Genomic DNA, 18,549 nt, shown 5'->3' with positions numbered 1-18,549 from the left:
TAGTTGAGTGTATTTCCTCATTCATTTGCTTACCTCAGAACCAGAATGGGAGTAAGCCAGTATCCCTGTGTCCCCTCATTCGTTTATGGTCAGGGTGCATGCAAATACTGCCACATATGTGTCTGTTCCAGCTGTCTTTGGAGCAAATGCCTCCTTGTTGTTATTTACTAGAATTTCATATTGGATTATCTCCAGTTCAGACTTATCCTTCAGCTGTCATGTCGGGGTATATAGCTTCTTTTGGTATTCTCTGGGAGCCTCTTTTGTATTTTGAAAGCCTCCTGAAAAGAGTTGGCTATTTCTTGGCTTTTGACCTTATTCCAGGTTCAGATAATAATTTGATTCTGGTGACTAATGTATGTAACCTTTCAATTTAGGGTATCTCATTCTCTAGTTTTGTACTTCCTCTGCCATTTGGATTGTGATTTATATGGTCTCCAAATACTAAAGTAGAAGTATGGTCCCAACTTTTGTGTCAGCTGGTGGTGGCACTCAGGGAGCCCTATTTCCTTGTTTTACCCAGCCCTCTTTCCCACATGGTGTGGGTGATTAACTCCTCACTTCCTTTTGACAGATTTATTCCATGTGACTTTTAATTCCCTTTATCTGGGTTTCATTGCCCTTTTGGGGCAAAGATAGGTGAGACCTTGAAGGTTAAAATAGGACATGTTGCTAGTGAGAGGGAAGGAGGAGATGATGGATGTGCTCCCTGGTCATTCTTGGGCCAAGAGAACTTCGGAAACCATACGTATGGGAGAAGAGTATGTGGAAATGGATTCCATCGGGGTTCTTTCACAGCTACCCCTCTGAAAGTTTCTTTTAATGACCGAAATCCTGTCTTCAGTCAGAGAGTCCATGTTCTTTTATATATATATCACTCAGCAAAATGAATGGGAACACAGGAGACATGGGGAATAGTGGAAAAAAATGAAAAGGGGAAAGAAGTGAGAAAGGGGTTGAATTGGGAGAAATCCGGAAACACAAAGATGGGTGCGGTGAGGAATCAGAGGCTTTATGCACTGGTCAAGACTTGAAGGTACCCATGATTGCCAAAGCTTTCACCTGTAGAGAAAATGGGGCACAATCCATGGAAGCATAGAAGTCCCCATCTGCATGGTTAATGTTTTCCTTGGACTGTGTGTGGAAATAATTCACAGTAAAATGAGGACTGATGTGAATTTATAGGTGAGTTTATCCCCTTTAGGAGATAAACTGATAAAGACTGTTGTTGGGTCTAAATTTAAAATTGGATCGCCTCCAGGGGCACCAGGGGTGCCTCAGTCGGTTGAGTGTCCAACTTTGGCTCAGGTCATGATCTTGCGGTTTGTGAGTTTGAGCCTCATGTCCGGCTCATTGCTGTCGGCCTGTCAGCCTGTCAGCACAGAGCCCACTTCAAATCCTCTGTCTCCCTCTTCCTGCCCCTCCCCTGCTTGTGCTCTCTCGAAAAATACATATTAAAAAAAAGTGGATCACCTCCAGGCGACAGCTGCTGAGGAGACACATTACTGGTCATGTTGGACGTGCCAAAGAGATGGACAGAGCTGTTGCCGAGTTTATCAAGAGAACCATTTTGAAAATCCCAGTAACTGAAATGATGACAGTCCTCCAAGCCTGGGATTTTTTTTTTGGTCTGAAAATCAATAGCAGACCACAAACTTCTGGAAGAAAAAGGAATCGCTTGTTCAGCGCTTGGTTATGCTTTGTGAGGAGAAGCAGGCAAGTGTCAATGATGCAGCCCTTGTAGACGTCATTTATACTCAATTTCCTCAGCACCGGAAAATTTGGGATATTTTTCAAATGAATAAAGGACCAGGTGAAGACATTGACCTGTTTTATATGGAACAACTCAAAAGATCAGTTAAGAAAATTCTGATAAGTTTCAGAGATGCTGAGGAGAATGCAGTATGGATTTGAATCTCTGAGGAGTGCAGTATGGAAAGCCACACCAACACAAACTTGCTTATGTGGTGTGTTATTCCCAAACTCCGTATGCCTTCTTTTTTCTCCCAGTTGAAGAACAATATACCCTTTCTGGGTCAGGCAGTGACAGTTGCTAGCAGATACCATCACATTGTGAAAATGGAGTTCAGAAGCTGGTATCTGGACTCTCTTAAGGCTATTTTTTTATTTTTTATTTTATTTTTTAATTTTTTATAATGTTTATTTTTGAGAGAGTGAGAGAGAACATGAGCAGGGGAGGGGCAGAGAGAGAAGGTGACGCAGAATCCGAAGCAGGCTCCAGGCTCTGAGCTGTCAGTACAGAGCCTGACGTGGGGCTCGAACCCACAAATCACGGGATCATGACCTGAGCAGAAGTTGGACGCTTAACCGACTGAGCCACCCAGGTGCCACTATTTTAAAAAATTTTTTTAATGTTTTATTTATTTTTGAGAGAGAGAGAGTGCGAGTGGGAGCAGGGCAGTGATACAGAAAAGGGGGAACAGAAGATCCCAAGCAAGCTCTGCACTGATAGCAGCAAGCCTGATGCAAGGTTTGAACCCACAAACTGCGAGATCATGACCTGAGTTGAAGTCAGACACTCAACCGAGCCACCTAGGTGCCCCAAGGCTACTGTTTTTAAACAGTATAATCAGACCTCTGAAACTTGCAACTCTACTACATCTCTACAAGAAAAAAGCCTTGGGCTAGGTATAAACATGGATTCAAGGATTATTCATGAAAACAGAGTAGAAAAAGAGAGAGTCCGCAGAGTGACTCAAGAAACTTTTGGACTGGTGCCTGGGTGGCTCAGTCAGTTAAGCATCTGATTCTTGATTTCGACTCAGGTCATGATCTTGGTTCATGAGATCAAGCCCCACATAGGGCTTTTACGTTGACAGCACGTAGCCTGTTTGGGATTCTCTCTCTTCCTCTCTCGCCCCTCCCTTGCTCATGCACATGCTCTCTCAAAATAAAGAAATAAACTTAAAAAAAAAAGAGAAGCTTTTGGAGACTATCCTCAACTAAGAGTAGACTTTGTACAAAATAAGCTTGAAATGAAATTCAAAAGTAACTTAAATGGGGACATCTTGGCTGAGAGAGAAACCCTTCCGGTGCCTAATAAAGTTCTCTAGTCTGCATCTTCTGGAAGTGTTGAAACTCTTAGCACTGGCTGGTACTGCAGATGTACCACTTTCTCCATTGCTCACTTGCATACCCAATAAGAGAATGAATTATTTAAGAATTAGAGATAAGTTATAATGAGCACTGGGTGTCATATGTAAGTGATGAATCACTAAATTCTCCTGAAACCAATATTACGCTATATGTTAACTAACTAGACTTTAAATAAAAATTTGAAAAAAAGATGGAAAAAATAAAATAAAATTAGGGATAAATAAGACACATGTGGTTTTATAAGCACAGTATCTCCTTGATTATATTGCATATGCATTTTAGTTAGTGGCTAGCTGGTTAGCTTTTGTTTATAAGCTTGTGTTTTAGAAATTAATCCATGATATTGACAGTTTAGAAATGTTCATTATAATTGTTGGGACTGTTTTTCCTTCTCCATTGTGTATCCCTTTTCCCCTCTATCCTGCAAAGCATAGCAATTGTGGGTCTTTAAAATGTGACAGGATGTCCTTTTTCTCATTCCTGTCTCTTCTCAATCCTGGAGAGGTCTGATTCCACTTGCTGATTTCCAGGGATTTTCTCTTAAGCCTTGGATCAGAGAAAGAAAGCAGCAAGAAATTATACCCAACTCAAAACTTTCTAGGAGAATTATAAAATTGGTCCATTCAAAGGGTATAGTTGGGGGGCGCCTGGGTAGCTCAGTCGGTTAAGCGTCCGACTTTGGCTCAGGTCATGATCTCACGGTCCGTGAGTTCAAGCCCCGCGTCGGGCTCTGTGCTGACAGCTCAGAGCCTGGAGCCCGCTTCGGATTCTGTGTCTCCCTCTCTCTCTGCCCCTCCCCCGTTCATGCTCTGTCTCTCTCTGTCTCAAAAATAAATAAACGTTAAAAAAAAATTAAAAAAAAAAAAGGGTATAGTTGGACCCATTAAGTTATTGCAAGAGGTAGCATATCAGATGATTCAGTTCTATAAAATAATGGTTTCATTCTATAGTTTTCATAATTTGTTTTATCATAGATATAGCACTCAAACTGACCAATAGTATGCTTCTTTTTCAATAAATATATTAAAAATTGTTTTTTATGTTTATTCAGTTTTGAAAGACAGAGAGAGAGACAGAGCACAAGCAGGGGTGGGGCAGAGAGAGGGGGGACACAGAAACTGAAGCAGGTTCCAGGCTCTGAGCTGTCAGCCACAGAGCCCAACATGGGGCTTGAGCTCACAAACCACGAGATCATGACCTGAGACGAAGTCGGACGCTCAACCGACTGAGCCACCCAGGCGCCCCATTCAATAAACATATTTATTTATTTTATTTTATTTTATTTTTTTAAACAATAACATAACATTTATTTTTTTTCAGGAATACTCAAAACATCCTTTATTTTTATTTTTTTTCTCCTTTATTCCTTTAGGGTTTATTTTTTTTTTCAATATATGAAGTTTATTGTCAAGTTGGTTTCCATACAACACCCAGTGCTCATCCCAAAAGGTGCCCTCCTCAATACCCATCACCCACCCTCCCCTCCCTCCCATCCCCCATCAACCCTCAGTTTGTTCTCAGTTTTTAAGAGTCTCTTATGCTTTGGCTCTCTTCCACTCTAACCTCTTTTTTTTTTCCTTCCCCTCCCCCATGGGTTTCTGTTAAGTTTCTCAGGATCCACGTAAGAGTGAAACCATATGGTATCTGTCTTTCTCTGTATGGCTTATTTCACTTAGCATCACACTCTCCAGTTCCATCCATGTTGCTACAAAGAGCCATATTTCATTCCTTCTCATTGCCACGTAGTACTCCATTGTGTATATAAACCACAATTTCTTTATCCATTCATCAGTTGATGGACATTTAGGCTCTTTCCATCATTTGGCTATTGTTGAGAGTGCTGCTAGAAACATTGGGGTACAAGTGCCCCTATGCATCAGTACTCCTGTATCCCTTGGGTAAATTCCTAGCAGTGCTATTGCTGGGTCATAGGGTAGCTCTATTTTTAATTTTTGGAGGAACCTCCGCACTGTTTTCCAGAGCGGCTGCACCAATTTGCATTCCCACCAACAGTGCAAGAGGGTTCCCGTTTCTCCACATCCCCTCCAGCATCTATAGTCTCCCGATGTGTTCATTTTGGCCACTCTGACTGGCGTGAGGTGATATCTGAGTGTGGTTTTGATTTGTATTTCCCTGATGGGGAGCGACATTGAGCATCTTTTCATGTGCCTATTGGCCCTCTGGATGTCTTCTTTAGAGAAGTGTCTATTCATGTTTTCTGCCCGTTTCTTCACTGGGTTATTTGTTTTTCAGGTGTGGAGTTTGGTGAGCTCTTTATAGATTTTGGAGACTAGCCCTTTGTCTGATATGTCATTTGCAAATATCTTTTCCCATTCCGTTGGTTGCTTTTTAGTTTTGTTGGTTGTTTCCTTTGCTGTGCAGAAGCTTTTTATCTTCATAAGGTCCCAGGAGTTCATTTTGCTTTTAATTCCCTTGCCTTTGGGGATGTGTCAAGTAAGACATTGCTATGGCTGAGGTCAGAGAGGTCTTTTCCTGCTTTCTCCTCTAGGGTTTTGATGGTTTCCTTTCTCACATTCAGGTCCTTGATCCATTTTGAGTTTATTTTTGTGAATGGTGTGAGAAAGTGGTCTAGTTTCAATCTTCTGCATGTTGCTGTCCAGTTCTCCCAGCACCATTTGTTAAAGAGACTGTCTTTTTTCCATTGGATATTCTTTCCTGCTTTGTCAAAGATTAGTTGGCCATATGTTTGTGGGTCTAGTTCTGGGGTTTCTATTCTGTTCCATTGGTCTATGTGTCTGTTTTTGTGCCATCAATAAATATATTTAAAAGCTGGTTGAAATAAATAAATAAGGGGTCTTTTAAGTAGGGCGTTATCTCAGAGAATGTCTTTTCTTTTGTGTTTTTGAAAGTGCCTTTAAAAATAATAAAAGTATATGTTTTGGGGTAGCCAAGAAGTCACAGTGTGTCTGAATGTCCTGCCTTGTGCTATCCAGTAATGCAGGCGTGCTTGGTTCTCCCACAGTTCTCACTCCGATTTCTGTATGGTCGCGTTACATTAGAACATAGGCAGAATTGAATTTGATCACTATTTGTTTGCATTAGTGTTGAGCTTATGTTAATGAGTTCAGAAAGAAAGTAACTTTATTTGTGCTCTTTTCCCCAAAAACCGACTTGGGGACTTCTTCCCATGTCTTGGAGGAAAGCCCAGCAGGGTTCCAAAGTTTTTTTTTGTTATTCTTATATAGATAAATGTTCTGTTGCCACTTCCCTTTGGTAAGAAATCTATTCCAGGGTGTTAATCCAGGTTTGCCTCAATTCCTGAACGTTGGGGAATATTTTTCAGTCCCAGATGGGACCTGTTCACAGACTGGAATCCTGCAGGTGATATGTATATATGAGTATGGAGTCAGTAATAGGCAAACACTTTTTGTCTTTCTGTTCTCAGTCTATCTATTCTCCAGTTTCTCGTCCTTTTCCCCCTAATGTGTTCCCCAGAGAGACAAGAGAAATGACATGTTGGCAAAGTTGTAATGTGGTGATAGGCTCTGAGATGTGGAGGATGCCATGATGTGATGCTTTCAGGAAATATTTTCATTTTTCTTCAGGGACCTCAGACTTTATGCCCTGTCACATGCACTGACCTTTCTCTGACTCTCAGACCCTCACCTCAATCCCTAGGCCTGCTATGACCATCACTTCTGTTGTTGACTTTCTTCTTTACTAGGCGGTCCTCTTGGGTGGCTTCCCTGTGAAAGAATTCTCAGACTTCTCTTTTTCCAGAACAACCTGTCAACCTAGGAAATCAGTATCTTTCTTTGGAACTGCTGTTCTTTCACAAGGTAGACGCTTACTTCCTTTCTCCAGGGGCACCTCAAGCCTTCACTTCTTGATGATACATGTGTGAGTCACACAGTTGTTCCTGTATCCCTCAACCTTCACAAGCGTCAGTCATTGTTTTCCGAAGCTCCTGGTCAGTGATTCACAGCAAGGGAGAAACAGTACTTAGCCCCTATGAGTGTTTAGAAAATACCCAGCACACTGACAGAATTCTCTAAAAATTCTTTCTCTTTTTCCTCTATGTTAATTCTTTTATATCTCTTTGGTAGTTTAATGGAGTACTATTGGCAGACCTGTTTGGTATCATTTGTTTGCCATGTGGCCAGCGCTTCGCTTCAGAATATGAGTGTATTTGGGGCACCTGGGTGGCTCAGTGGGTTAAGTGTTGGACTCTTGGTTTAGGCTCAGGTCACGATCTTGTGGTTCGTGGGTTTGAACCCTGTATTGGGCTCTGTGCTGACAGTGCAGGGCCTGCTTGGGACTCTCTCTCCGTCTCACTCTGCCCCTCGCCATGCTCATGCTCTCTCAAAATAAATAAACTTAAAAAAAAAATAGAGTATGAGTGTATTTGACACAAATTGTCTTCGCCTTTGGAGAGTGTTTTAATTTGCTAGCGTTGCCTTAGAAAGTAACCAAAACTGGGTGGCTTTAACAACAAAAACTTACTGTACCACACATGTGGGCCTCGAAGTAAAAAATGAAATTGTTGACATTGTTGGTTATATGGGAAACGAATGAAGCAGGAGGGTCTGTTCCAGGCCTTTCTCTGTGGCTTGTAGATTGCCTTCTACATGTTCACGTAGTGTTTTCCATGCATGTGTATCTCTTTCCACATTTTCTGTTCTCATAAGGACACTGGTCATATTAGTTTAGGGCCACTCTAATGATATTATTCTAACTTGATTACCTCTGTAAAACCCTTTTTAATTTTTTTTTCAACGTTTTTTATTTATTTTTGGGACAGAGAGAGACAGAGCATGAACGGGGGAGGGGCAGAGAGAGAGGGAGACACAGAATCGGAAACAGGCTCCAGGCTCTGAGCCATCAGCCCAGAGCCTGACGCGGGGCTCGAACTCACGGACCGCGAGATCGTGACCTGGCTGAAGTCGGACGCTTAACCGACTGCGCCACCCAGGCGCCCTGTAAAACCCTTTTAAAAATAAGAGCACATTCCAAGGAATTGGGTGATAGGACTGCAAATATGAGTTTTGGCGGGGGAGCACAATTAAACCCATAATAGATCTTCTGCCAAGTCTTTCCCTTGAGAGAGCTTGTCTTCATTCTATTCGATGCACACTTTTAGGAATGTGCATTTGCTGGGACTGGTTGAGAGACAGTCCCTGACCCCTAGGATTTTGTGACCCACCCCACTGTTGTGCATCCTCTTTTCTTTCTAAGGGCTCCTCTTGAGTGATTTAATTTGGATACAATCTCAGACCACTTACCATCATAGTTTCTGCATGTGGGCATCGTTGATCGTAGCCTTTTCTTCTGCAGATGGTGGAAGTGCAGTTCACTCCCAAGTAGGAATTCTATATGAGGACTCTCCGACTTTGCTTCATGGTTGGATACTGTAACAATGGTGCTTGCTTTACAGGATGAAGTATACAGCTTGGGCAGCTTCCTAGGATGTTTCCTGGAGTGTTTATTCTCTGTTTAATAGCCAGGTGGGAGCTACCATTGGAGGATGGCTCGGATTCTTAAGGAATATACGGGAAAAGAGGAATACATTATTGATGTTCAACTCCCAGTGGAGCACATGATTAAGAAAGTTAGTTTGGGTTTTAATGTAGCAGTTCCCCCAGAAGGCTGGCTTTCATTTAAATAGAACATTTAATTATGTATTTTGGGATTGGGTGGGCCAGACTCTTGATGGTAGAGAGTATGACTACCATACTGACCACTCTGATGAAAGAATTCTATATTTCTTCAACTAAACTCTTTTATTTTTTAAAAAATTTTTAATTTTTTTACATCTTATGTATTTTTGAGAGATAAAGACAGAGAATAAGTGAGGGAGAGGCAGAGAGAGAGGGAGACACAGAATCCAAAGCAGGCTCCAGGCTCTGAGCTGTCAGCACAGAGCCCGACACGGGGCTCGAACTCACAAACCGTGAGATCATGACCTGAGCCGAAGTCAGACGCTCAACCAACTGAGCCACCCGGGGGCCCCTCAACTAAACTATATTATATCTTTGCTCGGGGACATGGGATAATTCTAGCAGAACCAGTTATGGTCCGTTTCTTTGTGAGATGGCCTAGCTTCTCAACTTAGAATATGATTGTACTGAGCACTAAATGATTTGCCCTTTGGATATTTGCCATACCTCTTACAGAAGGGACGTGTTGCTTTCAACATCTTGTTCAACGGAGACTTTAGGGATATGTCTGAGTCACTGCATCTTCAGTTGTTCCATCCTTAACTGTAGGCACTGTTGGTAATTTTCTAATGGAGTTTACATATTTCAAACACTCCTCCGTCTTTGTATACAGCCTTGTGGTTCCAGCAAGTGTATTGCTATGGTCACAGAGTTACTTTGAAAGAGGAGGATTACCTACACAGAAGGATAGGGGGTGACACCGTCACCTGGTGTGATGCATCCTCTTCTTTTTGTCTGAGCACACAGGTTTTGATTCATTATTTTTTTTTCCAATCTGAGCTCTACCAGTTATTGTCCCTGTGGCCATGGGAGAGACATTTAATGTCTGTGAGCCTCAGATTCTTCACTTTTACACGGGAGATATTTTATGATGCTCCCTATGTATTGAAACTGAAATGAGATGAGAAGTCTACAACTTTATATTTAGGATTGTAGGTATTCTTATTCATCATAGCAATCAGATGTTATTTTCAGTCAAAATGTAGGAATTCAAACCAAGGGCAGTGAGCTAAGGCTCATCAGGTGAGAATCTTAGACGTTTGTGTTGATCTATTTGAACTAACTGTTTGAAAGTAGCCTCTAGTTGAATGTGGATAAATTTTGATTGTCTAACATTTGTACACATAGTCAAAGTTAGGTAAGAAGGAAGAATATGAGAAGGGCAGATTTCAAAGTGATTTTTATTTTGGATACAGAAAAAGAGAGAATGTCCACTTGTGGAAATTGTCTCTCCAGTATTCCTTACTGGCAAAGTGCACGCATCTTTCTACCATATTTTTAAAATGCAAAGGTTATGGTGTTTGTATGTGGCTTGTGGGGCAGGCCTTGTCCAGATGGAGGCTGTCCCTTAGGGGATGTGAGTCCATGAACATCTCCTGCAAGTCTTTATCTGAATGTCTTTATCTGTTACCTGTTGCATTGTGCAATATTCCCTCATTGATCTGCTTATTCTTTGTGCTGAATATTCATCTTTTCATGATGAAGGACCAGGCACTCCTTTGGGAGGCAGCACTAACCAGAGGGACTTGTTTCTGCTCTTAACGTGCTAACACGCTCCAGGGTTTATCAGTGGTTTAGGGTTTACTCATAGAACTATAAAATTGTTGTATAAGAAGTACTCTGTATATTCTGGTGGGAGAAAACACACACAGGATGTTATAAGAGCTCATAGTATATGGAACCCAAGATTTATTCTGGAGTGGGGTCAGAGTGAGTGAGTAGTCAGGGTACAGTCCCAGATCTCTTACCTGATAGGACATGTTGCTTTCAGTGTCCTGTTCAGTGCAGCCTTTCAGGGATATTCCTGACCCCCAGCACCCTCATGCACCAAATCTTTAATTGTGGGCGCTGCACGTGCTTCTCTCGAACGACTTTATATATTTTAAACACTCCTCTTGGTGTTTGGACATAGCGCTATTGTCACATCAAGTGGTAGTGACTGGTCACTGCTGTGGGTTCAGGGTTACCCTCAGAGAGATTTACTAAGTCAAAAGGGTATGGGGGTGGCAGTTGAATCTGGTGTGAAACACCCTCTTCCTATGTAAGAGCATACGTTTTGGAGTGGCACACCGTCAGTTCTAGTCTGAGCTCTGCCACTTCTTGAACCTGTAGCCTTGGGAGAGGCATTTAATCTCTCTGAGGCTAGATTTCTTCACTTTTACGCTGTAGATAGATATTGCATGACCCTCCCTGTATGCTGAAGCTGAAATGAGATGATAAATATAAAGCCTTAGTACAGCTCCTGATACTTAATACTGTAAACTTCTCATTCATTGTATCAATCAAATGTCAGATCGAGTGTAAACAGTGTGAGTTCATAGAAAGAAAGTGTGAGCTTAGGTTGATCAGTGGAGAGTCCCAAAGGGTGGTTCTAGCTTGGGTATTTGGACATTTGAACTTTGAATGTAGCCCCTAGGGAAATAGGAACAAACTTATTAGTTCATCATTTGTGCACATGGTGAATGTCGTGGAAGGGAAGGGGAAATTTCAAATAGAATTTTCACTTTAATTCACATTTTGGAAGAAGAGCGAGAGAGAGTGGCCTTCCTGGGAAGCCTCTGTCTAGTAGTCCTTGGTAGCCAGGTGCAGGTTTTTTCCTTGATAATACTGAAAACGTCAGAGTGGTGCAGACTGGTATTTGGCTCGTGGAGCAGGCCTTATCCTCATGTAGTAGTCACTTAATGGGATGTGATTTTCTGGGACTGAAAGGCCATCCATTCCTATGCTGAGAAGTCACCAAGTGTCTTTATCTCCACCTTGAGCTGTCATAGTCCGGAGAGGAGTGTTCTCCTACAGTCTTCATTATGCCTACCTGGCCGTCCGAATCCTTTGGAACATATTCAGGTGGTAATTTGTTCACCATGTCCACAGTTATGTTATTGTTTACCTTGCCTTCATGAGCGTAAGGAGAAAGTATTTTTTTTCTCTGTGTATGATGATGATCATGATTTTGAGATGATAACTTCTAATGTGTTCCTAGTGCGGCCAACATGGCTGGGGGTAGGTGTCCTAACGTGTTACAAGGTACAAGAATGGAATTGATGTGCCACATAGGGACAGTCTGGGGAAACTGTGGGTAAGATAATGGGAGCGTGGTAAAAAGGCCAAGTGCTGCAGGGAGTGGTTATGGCAACATCTCATAATTGGACGGATCTGTGAGTCCTTTTTCAGGCCTCTTCTTCAGTCTAACTGATGGCCCCTCTCCCCCAGGAGTGCTGTTTTCCAATTGTTTTGTGGTAAAATAAGCACCATAAAATTTACCATCTTTTTTTTTTTTTTTTTTTTTGCCTGTCACAATAAGTTTATTATGAAAGCAGGCTGGTGTGGGGACAAGGGGACAGACAAGTACATTTAGGTTGGGTGGCTCAGGTGAAGTAGTGCGGCTTCTTCACACTGATGCCACCATACTCGCTGAGGGCAGGGGTCGAGTCCTCCATGGTTAGAGTGTACTTGCGGTCCTTGCTCTTGCTTTGGGAGCTGCCAGAAGCTGTGCCCTTCAGTTTGCAGTGCTGTAGGGCATCGCTGGCAGTATCTGAGATGAATTTCTGGGCAGCTAGGGAGATGAGCCGAATTATGCGTGGGTCCGAGGCCTCAAAGCCAGCGCGGTTCAGGTAGTAACCAGTCACTGCATCTGGGATCGTAGGCGCGTAATCCTCCAGCTGCATCAGGAAGTCCACCATAGGCGTGCTGGACACCACCGGCCTCACGGCTCCGTTGGCCGCGCGTAAACCCCGTTACAGCACCTAAACGCCTTTAGACGTGGCCCCCTCTGGGGGCGCCGCGCCGCCCTCCCGACAGACACCGGAGCCGCCCCGCGCCGCTCGGCCGCCTCCCCGGCCCGTGCCGCCACGGGTCCCGTGCCCCCTTCCGCAGCTCCAGCCCCAGGTCCCCCAGCCGTCCCGCAGGGTAGGCCTTGTTCTCCGCAGCGGTGCCGGCGGGCAGCGCTGCGGGGGGCCGAGACCGCGGGCGGCGGAGCCCTGCGCCGCCTCGGGGTCCGCGCCGGAGCGTGGGAGAGGCAGCGAACCAAAATGTACCATCTTAATAATTTTTAAGTGTACTATTCAATACATTCACATTATTGTGCTACCAGCGCTACCATCCGTCTCCGGGACCCTTTCATCTCATAAAACTGAAACTCTAGGGGCACCTGGGTGGCTTGGTTGGGTGAGCGTTCGACTGTTGATTGCAGCTCAAGTCACGTCTTAGTATTCGTGTATTCGAGCCCCGAGTTGGCCTCTGTGCTGACAGCTGGAGCCTGCTTGGGATTTTCTTTCTCCCTCTCTCTCTGGCCCGCCCTCGCGCTCTCTCTCTCACTCTCTCTCTCTCTCAAAAGAAATAAACTTAAAAAAAAAAACCCAAAAAACCAAACAAGAAACTGAAACTCTATACCCATTAAACAAGAACTCCTCATTTCCCCTTCCTCCCACCCCCTGGAAACCACCGTTCTAGTTTTTGTTTCTGTTGTGTTTTGCTTATCCATTCATCTGTCCATGGACACTTGGGTTGCTTTTACATTTTAGCTGTTGTGAGTAATGCTACTATAGACATGGGTGTGCAGATACATCTCTTTTAGACCCTGCTTTCATTTATTTTGGATGTATATACTCAGAGATGGAATTGCCGAATCATGCGGCAATTTTTTTAAAGTTTTTCTGAAGAAATGCCATACTGTTTTTCACAGCAATGGTAGGTACCATTTCACCTTCCCACCAACAGTGCGTAAGAGTTCAGTTTCTCTGCATTCTAACCAATACTTGTTATTTTCTGGGGTTTTTTGATAGTAGCCATCTTAATGGGTATAAAGTGGTATCTTAGTGTATTTTTGATTTGCATCTCCCTAATGATTAGTGATGTTGAGCATCTTTCATGTGCTTATTATTTTTTTTTTTGTCGTCGTATACTTTCTCAGAAGAAATACCTGTTCAAGTCCTTTGTCCATTTTTAATTGTTTTTTGTTATTGTCATTTTTGTTGAGTTTATCCTATGATTTTTGTGCTCCGGCTTTTCATCCTATTTCTCTGTTCCTTCTTTGTCTTGTCTTTCTCTTGCTATCCTCGAAGTTTTAGTGTTTTCCAAGGATCTGTCTTTAAACTCCTCCTTGTCTCTGGTCCCTTCTTTGCCAAATCTTACCAGTGTGAAGATGATGTCTCCAACCCATATTTTCTCTCTAGAGCTCTCACTTTTCTTCTGGCTCCCTGCTCTAGCGTCTCTTTTTTTCTTCCAAGGTTTTATTGAAATTCCACTTAGTTAACCAACATACAGTGTAATGTTAGTTTTGAGTTCAGTGATTCAGCACTTCCATACAACACCTAGTGCTTATCACGACAAGCACACTCCTTAATCCCCATCCCCTATTTCCTCTACCCGCCTCCCCTTTGGTAACCATCAGTTTGTTCTCTATAGTTAAGAGTCCATTTCTTGGTTTGTCTCTCTCCCCCAACGTGTTTGTTTTGTTTCTTAAATTGCACATTATGAATGAAATCATATGGATTTGTCTTTCTCTGACTGACTTATTCTGCTTAGCATCATACTCTCTATCTAGCTCCATCTGTGTCATTGCAAATGGCCAGATTTTGTTCTATTTTATGGCTGAGTAATTTTCCATTTTGTATATATACCACATCTTCTTTATTCATTCATCAGTCGATAGACATTTGGACTGCTTCCGTAATTTGGCTATTGTCCTCTAACATCTCTTGTTCATTCCAGTCTTATGTACGATTCTGGGTGGGAATTTTGGTTATTTTTTAGGCTGGTTGTTGTGCTGCTGTCTCATTACTTTGGCATCTTGGAGTGTTTCCTGCCTTTACATGGTCAGGGATTGCTCACCACCATGTCTAGCCCATAGGAGGAGGTGCAAGGAGAAGGGGCTGAGGCGTGTAACTGGAGTCCTGGCTGTTTGCTCAGGTAAAACTTCCAGTTCTGTATAAGAAGGGAAGTAATGAATGTTGATAAATAACTAGGCTTCTCTTGCTCAGGTAGCTTTATTATTCCTCATGTAGAGGCTTAGTGTTTGTTGAGTACGAAGATCCAGCTACCAGTCCCAACCAAGGAGGGCCATTGTGTGGAGGATGGCAGAGATCGTAACAATGCCAACCACGAGAAGAAGGAGCGCACGGACCTTGGCCCACTGCATCTTCGATGGGTTGTGAGTTACCAAGTAGGACTTAACACACAAGACACTTGGTTAGAATAGTGCTTTACTCATGGAAAGGGGAAGAGACACATGATCAGCATCTGTAATGTATGCCAGTCTCCCATGGCTAGCGGGTCCCTCCTGATAACTGATGCAGGGTGATGGACTGTACACATCACTCTTGTGCTGCAATTGAAGACCTCCATTCCTTTGCTGCTGGTGGGAGCAGAGGGAGCAGATACACTGATGGGGAAGGCCAGGTGCCATATGACACATACTTAAGGAATACAAACAAGTTCACAGTTTCCCCAGGGCAGGGGAGAATCCTTCAGGGAAAAGTTTTCTTACTGGGAATAATCTGGGGCCAAGTGATACCTCAGTACCCAACGTTTTTAGGGGAATGTTCCAGGGCCAGGACACTTATCAGACAATCCTGGGGTGGGGGGCAATAGATCATGCAAAGGTTACTTCCCCAATAGTATTCTAATCAATTTTGGAGTGTATTAGAGTAGAGAATTACTGGAGCTACTCCCTTTCTATTAGGTGACATCATGTCCTCAAGGACAGACTAGTCTGAAGGATCATCTCATTACAGTAGTGGCTTCCTTGTATTTTTCTTCTTTCTGTTGTCCTTGACTAATAACTTTAAATATCCCAGTTATTTAAAAAATTTTAAAATATTTATTTATTTTTGAGAGAGACAGACAAAGCATGAGCAGGGGAGGGGCAGAGAGAGAGGGAGACACAGAATCTGAAGCAGGCTCCAGGCTTTGAGCTGTCAGCACAGAGCCCCATGTGGGCTCAAACCCACGAACCCGTGAGATCATGACCTGAGCCGAAGTCGGGCTCTCAACTGACTGAGCCACCCAGGCACCCCATAAATATTCCAGTTATTTCAATGGAAATTTAAACTTTATACTACTTGGGTTATTGTGAGTTCAGTTCAAAGCTATTTGGAAGTAATGTTCATTGCAGAGCACGAAAGGGGATATGGCTCTCTGGTCAAGATGGCACCAGGGCCGTCTCTTGAAATTTTTTTGGTGTGTTTCCTGGGGATGGGAGGATTGACATGGAGGAGGACTCCAAAAAATGATTTTTGTAGTATTGGAATGCAAATAATCCTTGTGAAAATGTCTTTGGGAGTCTGTCTTATCAGTATAAACCTTTGCCTGACTCCCATGATGTGGTAGATGCCACGTAGTATTCTGTAGCCAGACTCAAGGGGACCATGATGACTGGGAGAATAAATCCTGTGTCAGAAATATGACTAAATACTCATTTCACAATACATACACTTCTCCGGTATAATGTTCTTGTAGAATGCAAACATGCTGAAGGAAACCTTAAGATAACTGAGGTTTCTAAGAAAGATAACAGGCAGAGAATCAGGTATATTTTAGGTCGGAGGCTCATCTTTACAATTGTGACTACTGAGAGCATAGGAAGGGATACTGATAAAGCCCTCCTGTATTCTGGAATAGCTGTCCTGTAGGCAATAGTGTTTGCTCTACATTGTCTTCCCATCAATGACCATGTGGCACATTTGTAATTTGGTTTCCCAGTTTTCACATTCCACCAGAACTACTTTGTCATGTTCAAGAAGAATGTAATTAATATGACCATACATATTTAACATGCTTTGCATGACATAAGCACACTGGAGAAAAAGTCTGGCAATAAAATGACATAGTATGTAGGATAGGAGCAAGCTGGAAATGAGGATACGGTGCCGATTTGCGTGAAAATCAAGTCTTCTCACCATAAATGTAGGTGGAGTATGGTTCACGACCTTTTCCTCTGATCAGTTTATGGATGACCATCAAAATCATTTTATTTTAAATGGGAAAAAGTGCAATAATGTGTCTTCAGCAGACTTTTCTTCTGTATCTTTTCCTTACACGTGATCTTTATATTTTAAGAATTTTGGATCAGATACCAAGAAATTTTACTTTTACAACCATAATTCCGTGTAACCAAGGAGAATCAGATAAAGGTAATGAAGTAGAATGATTATGGTAAAACAAAAAATGTTTCTGTGCAAAACTTAATACTTCCACTAGATGGTAGCAAATGGTTGTTTTATACCTTTACAGTGACTGTGTTGTTTATAAAATGATCACTTTTCCTTCTTTCTTTCTTTTTTAAGATTTTATTTATTTACTTTTCTGAGTAAAACCTATACCCAACATGGGGCTAGAACTTAAAATCCTAGGATCAAGAGTTGCATGTTCTGCCAGCTGAGCCAGCCAGACACCCCAAAATGCTAACTTTTCTAAAATTAGAAAAACAATTCTGGAAAGTAAAAATTGAATCTGAAATGCTGCTTCCTTTGGAGAGGGTAAAACACAGTTGAGTTTAAATCTGTCAAAGAAAAGGCAGATAAAACTTCTTTTCCTAATAGTCTTTTCAAGTGGCAAGAAAACATTAATTCCAAGCCTGGTTTCTGGTGGGTTTTGATAAAATTTTGCAGAAAATCGTGGGTCGTGTATGGACTATTTCTCCTAGTGTTACGAAGTTTGTATGCTTTTAAATGACCTGTCCCTGGAGTGGGGCAGCGGCAGGGGCCCAGCATGCAGTGCACACCGCCTTAGCTGCAACAGTAGTGGCTGCCGTAGAGCCACCCCTGCCGTCACAGCCCCTGCTCTGGTGCAGCCACCCTCGCTCCCTCTGCTCGTCCTCCCTTCGCTAGCACCATGACTGACGAGGTGACGGAAGAACAGATTGCCGAGTTCAAGGGAGCCTTCTCCCTACTTGACAAAGATGGTAATGGCACCATCACAACAAAGGAACGTAGAATTGTCATGAGGTCATGGAGTCAGAACCCAGCAGGAGCCAAATTGCAGGAGATGATCAATGATGAGGTGGATGCTGATGCTAATGGCACCATTGACTTCGCAGAATTTTTGACTGAAATGGCTAGAAAAACGAAAGATACAAGCAGCGAAGAAGAAATTTGCGAAGTGTTCTGAGTTTTTTTTTACAAGGGGAATGGTTATATCAGTGTGGCAGAACTATGTCGTGTCATGACAAACTTAGGAGAAACACTAACAGATGAAGAAATAAATGATCAGAGAAGTAGATATTGATGGAGATGGGTAAGTCCACTATGAAGAATTCATACAGATGATGACTGCAAAATGAAGACCTACTTTCAGCTCCTTTTCCACTCTGTAGAAGAATCATACTGAATATTTTACTTACCTCTTGCAAAAAAAACAAAAACAAAAGCAAAAAAACAAAACAGAACAAGCCGTTCATCTACTCTTTCTCTTTCTATAAAGCAAAACTGAATGTCGAAAGTACCTTCTGTCCACACACACAAAATCCACACATATGCGTTGGTGGTCCTGCCTCCTGAAGATCAAGCTACATGTCAGTGTTACTATATAAACGCTTGTACTCCCTTAATGATAGGAAAGCACTTAGTGGACTCCTTGCGTGTCCATTTGCTAATGGCCAGTTTTTCATGAATGTAGCTTGACAATTGAGCACTGTCAGGCTTTTATATTAAAAACGAAAAATGAAAAATCAAATTTGAAACCTATTCAAAATGTGTTCCAGTTCAGTTTGTTAGTATAAATTGTCGAACCTGGTTTACTGAAAACAAACCTTTAAAAT

General features: G+C 42.5%; 3 pseudogenes; 2 read left to right on the top strand and 1 right to left on the bottom strand.

The window, feature by feature from the left end:
• Window positions 1–1,531: 1,531 nt before the first annotated feature.
• LOC115506728 lies at window positions 1,532–11,988 on the top strand (annotated as a pseudogene).
• Window positions 11,989–12,060: 72 nt separating this feature from the next.
• Window positions 12,061–14,931, bottom strand: LOC115507754 (annotated as a pseudogene).
• A 2,589-nt stretch (window positions 14,932–17,520) lies between these two features.
• On the top strand, window positions 17,521–18,161 carry LOC115507169 (annotated as a pseudogene).
• The last annotated feature ends 388 nt before the right edge of the window (window positions 18,162–18,549 follow it).

The sequence above is a fragment of the Lynx canadensis genome, chromosome X (assembly GCF_007474595.2).
Source record: "Lynx canadensis isolate LIC74 chromosome X, mLynCan4.pri.v2, whole genome shotgun sequence".
NCBI classification, from domain to species: Eukaryota; Metazoa; Chordata; class Mammalia; order Carnivora; family Felidae; genus Lynx; species Lynx canadensis.
Note: the sequence above shows the minus strand (reverse complement) of the source record. Positions and strands in the feature narration are given on the sequence as shown.